Source organism: Leiobunum rupestre, chromosome 4, assembly GCF_980474605.1.
Source record: "Leiobunum rupestre chromosome 4, qqLeiRupe1.1.hap1, whole genome shotgun sequence".
NCBI lineage: Eukaryota > Metazoa > Arthropoda > Arachnida > Opiliones > Sclerosomatidae > Leiobunum > Leiobunum rupestre.
Window position 1 is genome coordinate 49,723,921 of NC_143387.1, and position 13,473 is coordinate 49,737,393.

Consider the following 13,473-nt stretch of genomic DNA (forward strand, 5'->3'; position numbering starts at 1 on the left):
TAACCAGTGTGGAGAGAGCTTGCAAATTCAACGCGGAAGGTTTTTTCCGAGTTTCCACCCAGTGCCACAAGTTGAGATCGAACCCGGCTCCTCTTGCCGCGAGGCTAAAGTGTTAACCACTCTGCTAATTATCTTACTTATAAATCTTATGTTACTTATGACATTAACGGATACAAAAGTTTAAGTATAATGTGGGTACTCGAAATTAACTTGGTCTTTTTGTCATTACCAAAGGCTGGAGGACGACCGTATTCCGCTCAAAACAACAATTCTAGTAATAGATTACCTAATATTCAAAATGAACCTTTTCCAGACGACAATAATAAATATCTGCAATTTTAAATTAATTCTGTTTATAAAAGTCTGGAAAAAATGTAAAATATACGCTTTCCGTAATATATATGAACCTTCTTAGCATATTCCCTAATGACTCCTTAGAAATTTCAAACAATATATTCAGAATTCACTTCGATTTCCGCCACCGCGTTAACTGTCATAGTTCTCTCGAGGATTTGAACCTTCGTCCGACTATCCCCGAGCAGAAGTCGCCTTGCCAGAGGACGCTAGTTGAGATTATTCAAATGAAGTAATGTCCGGAAGCATGGTCTCTGAGAAAGGCCGCGTGTCCTTCGATGGCTAATGATATGTTCTTTGCAAGTTTTTGGAATAATTCGCAGTCGTCATAATGGCCACGAAGGTGGATGACGCCGAAGAGTAATTACTAGACGCGCCGATGTCCATTCATTTGTCTGCCTTTGCTCCTCCCGCAAGACTCCTTCCAGACTGAATCTTGATGATGACCAATTTCGGGTAATATTTCTTCAGCTTTTTTTTTACCTTTCCGCGTGTTCAGGTCCGTCTCGCCGTTATTTGTCCCACTTTTCATACAGTCTTTGAGTTCGTCCCGTACCTTTGTTCAAATGACTCGCAGCCTCAGCAGGATTCGGTCACCCCACGCACGAATCCGTGGTCACCCGCAGGGAACTAAAGCTGGTCTATTTAAGAATCTAATATATAAAGATGAATGTTTGTTTGTTTGTATGTATACAGGGTGTTCCCTAAATGGTGGTAGGACCTAGCGTCTACGGGTTCTACAGATTATTTTAAGATGAAAATGTGATGAATGTTTGTTTGTTTGTATGTATACAGGGTGTTCTCTGAATGGTGGTAGGACCTAGCGTCTACGGGTTCTACAGATTATTTCAAGATGAAAATGTGATGAATGTTTGTTTGTTTGTATGTATACAGGGTGTTCCCTAAATGGTGGTAGGACCTAGCGTCTACGGGTTCTACAGATTATTTTAAGATGAAAATATGATGAATGTTTGTTTGTTGTATGTATACAGGGTGTTCCCTAAATGGTGGTATTACCTAGCGTCTACGGGTTCTACAGATTATTTTAAGATGAAAATATGATGAATGTTTGTTTGTTTGTATGTATACAGGGTGTTCCCTAAATGGTGGTAGGACCTAGCGTCTACGGGTTCTACAGATTATTTTAAGATGAAAATATGATGAATGTTTGTTTGTTTGTATGTATACAGGGTGTTCCCTGAATGGTGGTAGGACCTAGCGTCTACGGGTTCTACAGATTATTTTAAGTTACGAAACAATCGATGTATGGACGACCCCTTAATTTAACATTTCATTTTAAAACTTAAACGTGGCTGAAATAATTCCATCTTTTTCGGCGAACGTAAACTTTTGAACGCGCTCACTACAAAATCATTTTGTTGGGACGCGAACGTGCTATTTTTTCGTAACCATGGCGATTATTTATTTCTTTTAGGAAATAAGTGAAAATAAACTTTACTAAACCTATTAAAAAATCAAATCAGATAATCGCCATGGTAACGAAAAATAGCGCGTTCACGCTCCGACAAAATAATTTTGTAGTGAGTTTTTTTCATTTCGGCCGCGTGCCGATGTCTCGAATGAAACAGCTAATTTATGTTAAGGTATTAAAATGTTATGTTAAATGAAGGGGTTGTCCATACATCGATTGTTTCGTAACTTCGAAACGGTGGCCGCAATCGGAAAAATGCCATAGGACATTTTCGTCTTAAAATAATCCGTAGAACCCGTAAACGCTCGGTCCTACCACCATTTAGGGAACAGCCTGTATATGTTTATCCGCTATAGGAATCTACAGTTTTCAACTTAGGTCGACCACATTTGGCAGTGGTCAGCATTATTTATTTATTATATACGAAATTGGCCGATTTTTGTAAATAATTGAAAAAATCAAATATTATTATTTAATTATTTATCGAAGTTTCGTTATTTAACTTCGAATAAGGTTTCTTTTATAATCAAATATTTTTGATAACGTATAAATTTTTCCAAAATGCTTTTAGTTAAAGAAGTCGTTGGAAATAAAAAATACGGATGGTAATCGAATGGCCTTGATTTAATCATACCCATAACTTTCTTACTTTATTTAAACAAAACATAACACTTAAATAAGTTGATATATTATTCGTATACAAATTATGAAAAAATTAACAGATATTAAGGAAACAGAATTCGTTTCACCTAGTAGTGAAAACCTAAGGCTTCCTTTATTATATCAAAACAAAACATTCGAATAGGCATTAATACATTTTGTACTTTAAGTAAAACCCTTCCACCACAATTTCAAAGACATCATGGCCGTTATTGTGCGTGCTTGCAAACTTCCCCTTTTACGAGTTATGAGGTCTGTTCCAGCCGAAAACGCCCTTTCAGCTGCCACCGATGTCGCTGGTATAGCTAGGTAGCCATTTTCGAAACTACAGGGTAGTTATGTTCATTATCCTGGAATTACACTTCAATTATTTATCGATTTCGTAGTTCAGTCTGTCAAACAATCAAATCTAATTTATAGAGGTGTGTAAACACCTTTCTTTGGTAACCAAATCAAATATCAAATATTTTATTAAGATCTTCAAACTACCAAATCAAATATTTCAAAAATCGAATAATTTGGTCAAATAGTATTTGGTTAAAAATATTTGATCAGATACCTTATAGTATTCAAATACTAGATCAAATATCAAATAATTTGGTTTCAAATAGTGTCAAATAATTTGACTATTTCAAATATGTATATTATTTGACACTATTTGAGCACCAAATTGAAAAATTTTAAAATGGAAAAATAATTTGACTGTTTTCAGCCAATGGCAAAAGCGCGCCAGCTTTTAAATTTTTTGGCGGGAAAACCCAGACAACTTCTAGCCGCTAACTGATTATTTGAAAAATTAATCAAATATTTGAAATCACCAAATACTATTGGAAGACACAAAATTATTTGATTTGGGAACTATTTTAGCATATACCAAAATTTGATATTATCAAATCCTTTTTAGAGCTATTTTCAAATATCAAATTATTTGGTCAAGAAATCAAATATTTGACAAATAGTTTTAAGCACTATTTGATTTGGTATTTGGTCCAAATAATTTGGTAGTACCAATTATTTTGCACACCCCTACTAATTTATTTCAGTTCTTAAGTACAAGTACTCACTCTCCACCACTCAAGAATGTTCGTTTTGGGTGCTTGTAGTTCCTCTTTAAAAGCTCCGACCCACGAGCCAATTTCACTGACCGTTTTGGATAAAACGCGTAAATTCCGGTTCTGTCTTCATTGCTAGGGTTTGAAGTCTTAGCCCTTGACGGCTCTAAACCTTTTTCGTAATAGCCATTGAAGACATTTAGAACCATGGCCTTTATTGTTTTCACTTGCGCTTTCCCGTAATTAGCTTGGATGAAATCCATTTTCAGAGTAGGGTCTAATGCTGAAATATTGTTTATACTATTATTAATAATGAATGATGTGACATCTGAAAACAAATTATTTATATTTTATAGCCATTCCAAATTGCACGTATAAAGCAGTGCCGTTCATTTAAAACAATTTAATAAGTATCTTACCCATAGCAATCCAAAAACCGTCTATATTCGACCATTCCTGATAAGTCTTTAGTTTAATTCTAGCTACTGAACATGCCTCTTCCAAAAACGGATCCAAAGTAGGCTGGTTAAGCCTTTCAAGAAGCCAATGGTTGGCTGGCATTACCATTGAAATGGTTGGATACTGAACCGACGAAAAAATTGTGGTTGGCAAATCAAAGTCCTAAACAATAACGAATTTACTTTTTAAACTTTTCGAACTTAGCTTATAGTCCAAGAGCCCATGACAAAATAAGCATGTGATAAGGTACACGATGGGTCAAAGTATTTTTTAATTAGGTTAGTGATTTGTAACAAAGAACTGTTTGTCTTACGGGTCAAAGTGGGGGCTTTCCGGAAATACGAACCACGTGACGTCACTTCCGGTGACCTTGAAAATTGATATGACCTGATATTGGTATCATTCGATTGGTCTCAACGCGCTCTTACCAAATATCCCAAAATTAACCTTCAAATCTGAACCAAACGGCGTATAAGACTAAAAAAGTAATTTTGTCTTATACATGTAAATTTGGGAGGGGCTCGAAATTAGTTTTTTAGTCTTATACGCCGTTTGGTTCAGATTTGAAGGTTAATTTTGGAATATTTGGTAAGAGCGCGTTGAGACCAATCGAGTGATACCAATATCAGGTCATATCAATTTTCAAGGTCACCGGAAGTGACGTCACGTGGTTCGTATTTCCGGAAAGCCCCCACTTTGACCCGTAAGACAAACAGTTCTTTGTTACAAATCACTAACCTAATTAAAAAATACTTTGACCCATCGTGTACCTTATCACATGCTTATTTTGTCATGGGCTCTTGGACTATTAGTTCTTAAGTTAACTTAAGTTTTGAACCTTAAGTAAATTCACGAGTCCATCTAATGTTTCCCATTCGGCTTCTGATAATGCAAACTTACGTAAATCTTTGTTACTTTGCATAATCGAATCCAAAGACTAGGAAAATAACAATGTTTATGGCTTATGCTAATGATTATTTCGAAAAAGAAGTTATAAATCAAATAACGTTTTTCAAAAAAATTGCCTTTGAAAGCATGGCATGTGTTGAGTTCCAACGCGTCCTTACGTCAAGCACCATTTTTAGATCATTGATACCAAAAGATACGTAAAGTTGTGACAGCTGATCTTCTCTTATACCGATAATCTAATTTTTAGTCCAAGAGCCCATAACAAAATAAGCAAATTTAAAACGTAGGCAAAACATCGAATTCGAGTTAGCGAACTCTACCGTATTCCTAATTCCCACTATTTTGTTCAAGCTCTTCGCTGAATGTGTCATTGTTCGACGCATTGTCCATTGTAATGGCAAGCACCTATAAAATGTTTTTTTTTTTAAATCTTAGAAGGTAAATTGAATATGGGATTAAACTCAGGGTTCGAGAGAGATTACTAACCCTAGAATCGTAATTGTGTACTAATGATACACAAATATTTTTCCCGGTAATAATGTATTTTTTATTATTATTATTATTATTAAACCCATTAACTTGTCGTGAACCTGGAAATTTTCGTCGATGCAGTCGAGGGGCAGGTCACTTCCTTGATTAACGACGCACCCCTCAAAAGATTAAATCCGATTTAATCGTGATTATTTTGATTAAATTCAATTTAATCACGTTTAATCATGATTAGAATGTTTAAATCTGCTTTAATCATGATTAAATGATTTAATCTGATTAAAATGATTAAATCTGTTTAAAATGATTAAATCCCGATTAAAAAAGTATATCGTGATTAATATGATTAAATCGTACTTTAGTTTTGATTTTAATGATAAATTCTCGATTCGACCGATTATATTGATTAAATCGTGATTAAAATAATTAAATATAATTAAAATGATTAAATCTAATTAAAATGATTAAATCTAATTAAAATGATTAAATCTAATTAAAATGATTAAATCTAATTAAAATGATTAAATCTAATTAAAATGATTAAATATAATTAAATTGATTAAATCTAATTAAATTGATTAAATCTAATTAAAATGATTAAATCTAATTAAAATGATTAAATCTAATTAAAATGATTAAATCTAATTAAAAAGATGGATTAAATATCGTTTAAATGATTAAATCCTTGATTAGATTTTTTAATCTTGATTACCCTAATTTAATCACGATTACCCTGATTTAATCAAGATTACCCTGATTTAATCACGATTACCCTGATTTAATCATTTTACTATGATTAAGACGTACCCAAAATGGAAGTGACCTGCCCCTCGGATCCAGTGTCCAGTGACACCTAAAAATGGTATTCTGTTCGCAGATGTCCAACCATCAATTGTGAAAGACATTTTCCCCTCAAAAGCCTAGAAATCACATATATATTTGAAATTTGTCACAGAATTTAGGTGAATTTCTAATTTCGGTGTCTTTATTTATAGTTATTATTTTTCATGTAGAACTACATGTAGAACTACATGTAGAAGAATAGATTATTATTTTTCGGTTTATCCCAGATATAATTCAGATATTCACAAATTTACAAATGGAATTGGATATCAATGGTGGAATTTCTACCCGTAACTTCCAAGCTGTAAGGATACGTAAACCTTGTTCATCCTAATTTTTTTTTAAAACTCAGCTTGTTATATAGCTTTTAGCTTAATAGGCATGCGTTATTATTGTAAGGGCCACCTAATTAAGATGAAAACTCTTCGCCAGTCCGGAGCCGTTCGATGAGTCCTCGAGCAAACTATTCACCGACAAGAACCTCTTGGTGAATGGTTCGGAACCGTTCTAGCAGGACCTGCTCGAGAGCAAGTACTGGCTGGAACTCAAGGTCGAACTCTCTAAAATTCGTCTGTATATCGGTCTGCGTACCCCTTTAGCCATTGTGAAAGCTATTCGCTAGTCCGAAACCGTTCGATGAGTTCGGGACTGGCAAATAGTTTTCACCTGGAACCATTTTTATTAGCTCTTGACCAAATCAAGAACCCATAGACGTACTACTAGTGTGTCTGACGTACTACTATGGGTTCTTGACCAAACTATTCGACAATAAAATCCGGAACTGTTCAGAACTCTTAGTGACCAGACTATTCGCGAGTCAAATCCCGAACTGCTCGGAATTTTTAGTGACGTCACTTCTCGATTTTGGACAGTTCTGTGTACTGTTCGGGACTGGCGAATAGTTTTCAGCTAACGTCCACCGTCACATTTTTTTGCAACGTTCCGATTCAATTGTCAAAACACCACTTTGTAACGTTAAATTTTGGATTATTTTAAATCTCAAGATAATTTTGATAATGAGAAAATACTTTTGCTATTTTATGACCTATTTGTTCCTACGCTCTCTCCCAAAGAGCTTTTAGCTAGGGGTCGCTCGTGCGCTGGACGCCCGAACGTTTAACCTCTCTTTTATGGCTCTCGTTTTACAAGCACACCAAGATGGTGCTTGATAACCAGAAAAGGGAATGGGGGTTGTAACTGGCCAGATCCCCTCCATTTCTACCGAGCCTTTCTTCATTTCATCCGTGTGTCGTTGCCCAATTATCCAACTCGCTCTCCTTCTCTGTGGGACTGCCGAAGAAGCCCCTTTTAGTTTTATAACCCCTGTCGAATTGACAAAGAAAGTATTGAGGTTTGCCGACTTTGCCAACAGATGTTTATTTCTTATATTTATTTGTGTACGCGTTACCATTCTTGTTGTATTCTATTTTTGGATTTTACGCTCACCCGTAATGGGTGAAAAGTGTTTTCTTTTATGGTGGTCACCCCGAATGGGAGGAAAGTGTTTCATTTTATGGTGGACAGCTGGCGTCTTTCGCCAAACCAACTTTGAAAGTGAACGATTGCGCGAAATGCGGGTGGTGGTGCTTTATCCTTTTGTAGATGCCGGACCTTGGTGACAATCCCAAAAATAACTTCGTGGGTAGGGATTCGTCCCGAGATTACCAGGGGCACGGGTCTTGATTGGTCCAAAAAGGATGCAATTCCAAGAGACCACGTGACCCCACTCATATTTAAACTGGACTCAAACTTTTTTTAAAAGTGCTCTTACAAGTGCGACCGAGGAGAGACTTGAGAGAATAAAATAAAAGACGGGTGTTAAGACACCGCGGTTCGCGCGCAAATTGTCGGACTAGGGTTCTAGTCCCGACGACGCGGAGTGCGGGCTTTTCCGAGAAGTTATCCCGAGAAAAGAAACGGCTTCGGATCCGTAGCCAACGTGGCCGCGTGTCCATTTCTCGCGTCACCGTCACGACACCAATCTCTGATGGAACTCAACGCCATCCTGATGACCGCCACCGTCACCATACCAATCTCCGTTGGAACTCAACGCCATCCAGATGAGCGCCACCGTCACCACACCAATCTCCGTTGGAACTCAACGCCATCCTGATGACCGCCACCGTCACCACACCAATCTCCGTTGGAACTCAACGCCATCCTGATGAGCGCCACCGTCACCACACCAATCTCCGTTGGAACTCAACGCCATCCTGATGAGCGCCACCGTCACCACACCAATCTCCGTTGGAACTCAACGCCATCCTGATGAGCGCCACCGTCACCACACCAATCTCCGTTGGAACTCAACGCCATCCTGATGAGCGCCACCTGGACTAACGTAATCTAGCTTCCATGTATGTAAACATGTAAATAAGACTAATAATGTTAATATTATTAAGTTCCCTATAAAGCTGCGCAGCTACTGCTCGCCCCCCCCCTTGTGTGGGTATGTGTTTATAAAAGTGTCCAATTTGATTTAATCGATTATTAACTGTTTTACTTTATCTATGATTAATTGTTTATTAAACCTTCAATTCACCTTCAGATCACCACCGGCTCAAATTAACAAGTAAGCGACAGTATATAAATTAGTCCTTAGATATCGTCGCCGTTAAAACAAAACCACGTAACTTGAGATACGTGGTTTTGTAAAAATCGACACATTTAGATTCTACATCCCAATTTACATATATAACATTAAAAACATTAATAGGTTGCAATTGAATTCCTATTTTTAAATCGAGAAAACATTTAAACGTATCTTTGATATTCACAACGCATTTCGCGCAAAAGCACGTATCTTGCTTATTTTCAGCTCCATGACGCAAAACCACGTATCTTGCTTATTTTCAGCTCCATGACGCAAAACCACGTATCTCTAAAAAATCGCCTTTAGCAAAATATTTTAAAATTAAAATCCCCATAAATTCAATATTGAAACGAAATTATTTAACTATAAAATTAACTCACGTGTAAAAACCTAACACGTGATTTCACAAGTCCCTGCAAAAATAAAAATCCATTTTTCTCAAAAAGGCCACCGAAAAGATACGTGGTTTTGTTTTAACGGCGACGCTATACTTAATTTTAATAGCCGATAAGTACTTATACGGTTTGTATTGTCTCTGAATTGAAAGTCGCTAAAAATCTTGTACATGGCGTGTTATTATATTTTAGGGTATTTCCTTTTTTAGCTAAAATATACGTCATATAGTTAATTAGTAATTTCCAATCCAATGTTACTTACCTTACACGTGTGCAAAGCTTTTAGCGACTCCTCTTTGTAGCAACTCATTCAGTTCGTCCTTAAAACTTTGGCAGATTGCGGAATTGATTCAGCAATTTCCGACTTTTTGGGACATGTAGATTTAAGAAGGGCTTTAAATGTCGGATGTTCCACAACCCAACGCATTAAGCAGTCACTGGCGTAATTTACGGCTACTTCGCTGGGCTATTCGTAACAAAACCATTCTTTCAATAATTAACTGTTATAGTCTACAGAGCACACATTATTCATAATTTTACCTTCACAATACACAGATCGCCGATTTTATCCAAGTGTTTCATTTCTAAATGGTATTTAAGGTTACTAGTTCCTTGATATTTTCCTCCATTGCGAATTTTATACTTGTCACTAAATTTAAATTTCATTTTTTTTATAACGTATAAACACTTAGATACGTTATTCGACGGTTGTGTTTAAACGAAACAACAGGAATCCTAAGTAAACGACAAATAACACCAAGAATTTACAAACGAATTAATGGACACATTGAAAATTTAGCCTTATTATTTCCTCTACTATCCTTCTTTGATTGCAGCTAAAAAACGTCGCGCGTATTGCAGAGTGCAGTGAAATAGTAAATCGTTTAAAACGACGGAAACAAGAGATAAAACTAGTGTGGCCCAACGGCCTACATATCCTCTGTTTGTCATTATGCTTTCTTAACAATACTTACCTCTCGCCATATTTGCAGTTAATTATTCCGTCTTCGACCCTAAAATGTCCCCACACTGGGCTTCGTTGAGAGCGTATCTTCTCAGTCATAACCACAAACAAGTTCGTCAATAGATTTTACTAAATTAACAACTAAACGAACGAGAAATTCAAGTGACCAGTCGAGCTCAGACGGCTCCAGACTATCGAATAAAGTTGAGTATCTTAATCTTTTTTTTTTTGAGATACACACTGGTGTTCTTACCTTAGTTACTCAAATAGGTACAGTTCCCCGCGCAATACCGGATACCCCTTCTAGCAACATATATATATATGTTAATTTAACTAAGATACTTTTAGAAGACAAGATACTTCACTACTGAAATATGTTAATATGTATATTTATTAAAGCAGTGTTATTTAGTAAATAAGTTTAGCAAAAACTATGACTTTGAACAATTTTAAAATTTTAAATTATATATATATATATATGGTATTCTTGATAAATAAAACAAGCCTTAAAATAAACACTATATATTACATTGGCAAAAGTATTTAAAACATCCGATGATTCCTACCGTAAGATTATAATTACGTTTCGACTAAGTTCTGAATTTCCATTGAGAGCTACTTCAATTCTACTTAACTCCACGCATTGCTATTAGCTAGGAGCAACAAACACAAGGAGAACGCAGCTAGCCTTTAAACACGCTAACGCAATGTTGTGTACAAATTTCATTTGACGAACTTTTACGCTGAACGTTTTACGGAAAGGGGGGGAGACAATTTCCGAATTTTCCCCTTCCGACGGCAGCAGGCGCTAAAGCGTCTAACCAATGAAAACTGTACGCAAGAAAATCCACGGGTTGAGTTATCCTTGTGTTTGATGCTGTGTTTGTTACTCCTAGCTATCAGAAATAATTTTGACTACTTATGGAAATAATTATAGACTTATATTATTAATTATAAACTTATAATAATGCCTTTATCTTGATAATTGGTATTTCCTCCCATCGACTTAAGAGCGAAAATAAAATAGAAAATATATTATTGTTCTATCTCTTTCAAATTGTTATACGAATTTCTCCACAAAAGTACGGATAAACAGAACATCTTTGTTAAAACTAATTTTAATTAATGGTTCATTAGGGGGCTTCGAGTAAACAAGGAACGTTATAATACGGTAATTCGACTCTACGAATTGGACGCGGATCACGTTTCAGTTTGCAAGGTTCCGCCTCTTGACAAAATTCATTGTTCAACGCGATAGTAAAAGGTTTTGTATTTCAGGTAGGGTGAATGCATTACGTATTGAATTCCATATTTCAATATCTCGTAACAAACAAATGTAAATATCTTCGACAAAAATCTGATTTCCTTCCAAAACTAAGAATCGGTTCGCTTGGGATTAGCTTTTTAACGGATCTCTTTAGTTCCGTTTTCCCATTTTCCCATTTTCCCATTTTCTCTGGGAAGAAAAATAATATATTTTCTTTTTAAAGGGTTTGTTATTGCGGAGTCTATGTAAGGGCGGGAAGCCAAACTTTATAGTTTGAGGGCGTCGAGGGCGAGTTATTATTCCAAATTCTCTTTTCCCCCTGGTCTTCAAGGTTCCCTCACTTTGAGCTCCGTTTAATGAACTGAATCTTTGTTCGAGCTTCATTGTGACGGTGGAACGGACGTTGGCCCAGTCGGTTGACTTACCAAAATATCCCTTCGAAAATTGTAGGCGCCGCTTGGTTGGCTGAAGTATTTTCCGTTGTTTGAGCAAGGTTTATGAGAAGCTAGACTGTTGACTTTCAGGCCCCGGCGCGGATTTTAAAGGGAAAGCGAACTTGTTGAGAAGTTTGAGAGGTACCCGAATAGTTTGCTTTATCCCCGAAAATGTTAATGACGTCAGATGTTATCTTTTCTCGAAATTCCCAGTTTTTGTTTCTAATCGGGAAACATTTTCTATAAATATTTCACAATTTTCGAGATTACTAATCTCCTTCCAACAATATTTTCATCTATTGTATGTTTAATTTTGGCGTATGAATATTTAAATTATTAATATTATTTACACGTGGTGGGGGTTTATATTGGTGAAGTTTGCTTACGAAAATTTAAAAACTATTTACTCATCATTCAAAATACGGTAGAATCAAAACCAATGAGAAATAAATGAAATTGGTTTTTTAATTCATTTCAGTTTGTTTTAACAACATTTTAAAATTCTTAAATATAAACATAGCGTTTGTTTGAAGCAGAACTATTCAGGTGTACAGAGAAAATGTACCTTGTGGTTTCCCGGAAGAAAAGCCAGTGGTGTACCGAAGGTATATGGCACCCGGTTAAAAAGTTTCAAAATGGCAACCCCCCCCCCCTATATAAAATTATTAAAATTCTATTGAATCAGAATTATCACTGGTTAAAGTTACAATTGGACATCAAAAGATAAGAGTGTTTTGCCCCCCCCCCCCCCCACATGATAGGCAGCTTGGCGCCCGGTTAAATATTCGACCCCTTAATCCGGGTCGGTACGCCTCTGCTCTCTCGGTTCTGATATCGCTAAAAGTTTTTCTAGCGCGCGTGCAAATCGCGCGTGGGAAAAATATATTAATAAAGCTGGGTCTTGTGACGCGAGAGCAATATATCCAACTTTAGTCAGTTGACCAAATCAGTCCGACTTGTTAGGTCAGTTTGCGCACCACCTTAGACCTAAGTCATCAAGCGAATTTTAAAGACATTAATTCTGGTGGCCAGATTACAAAGCGCATAGGAGGGTGGTGACAAGCCCATCATGCCACGCGAGCCAACAGCTCCCTACACTAACTATTACCGTTAACTTCATTCGTACGTTTGCCATCACAGGAAGCTGTCTGCTAGAAATGTTCTAGATAATAAAACAGATGATTAATTAATATTTTGTTTATTTTAATTAAATTTGATATTTTTACTCACCGTTTATTTGAAAATTCGGTTTTAAACCGTAGCAATCGCGATGCACTAAATATAGTCGATTTTTTGAAAGCGTGGGTTTTCGGGCCGAGCACTACAACATGTGATTGCAATGGCGTCCCCTATTGGCCGCTGCTTTCCGACTCGCTAGTCAGCCCGACTTTAATCGCCTACCGTTCCGATTCGAAGTCGTTAGCTTCGCTGACGAAAATCGCGCGGCTTGTCAGCTGACTAAAGTTGGATAGTGCGAATGGGACTTTATTTTATAGAAACCACTATTGATTACATATGACCCTATGACCCTTAATTGCCAACAGGCAACGTTTATACCTATTTGAAAATTGTACTAGGTTAATATTTCATTGCGGTAAAACCATTTTTTTTTAAATTTGTCC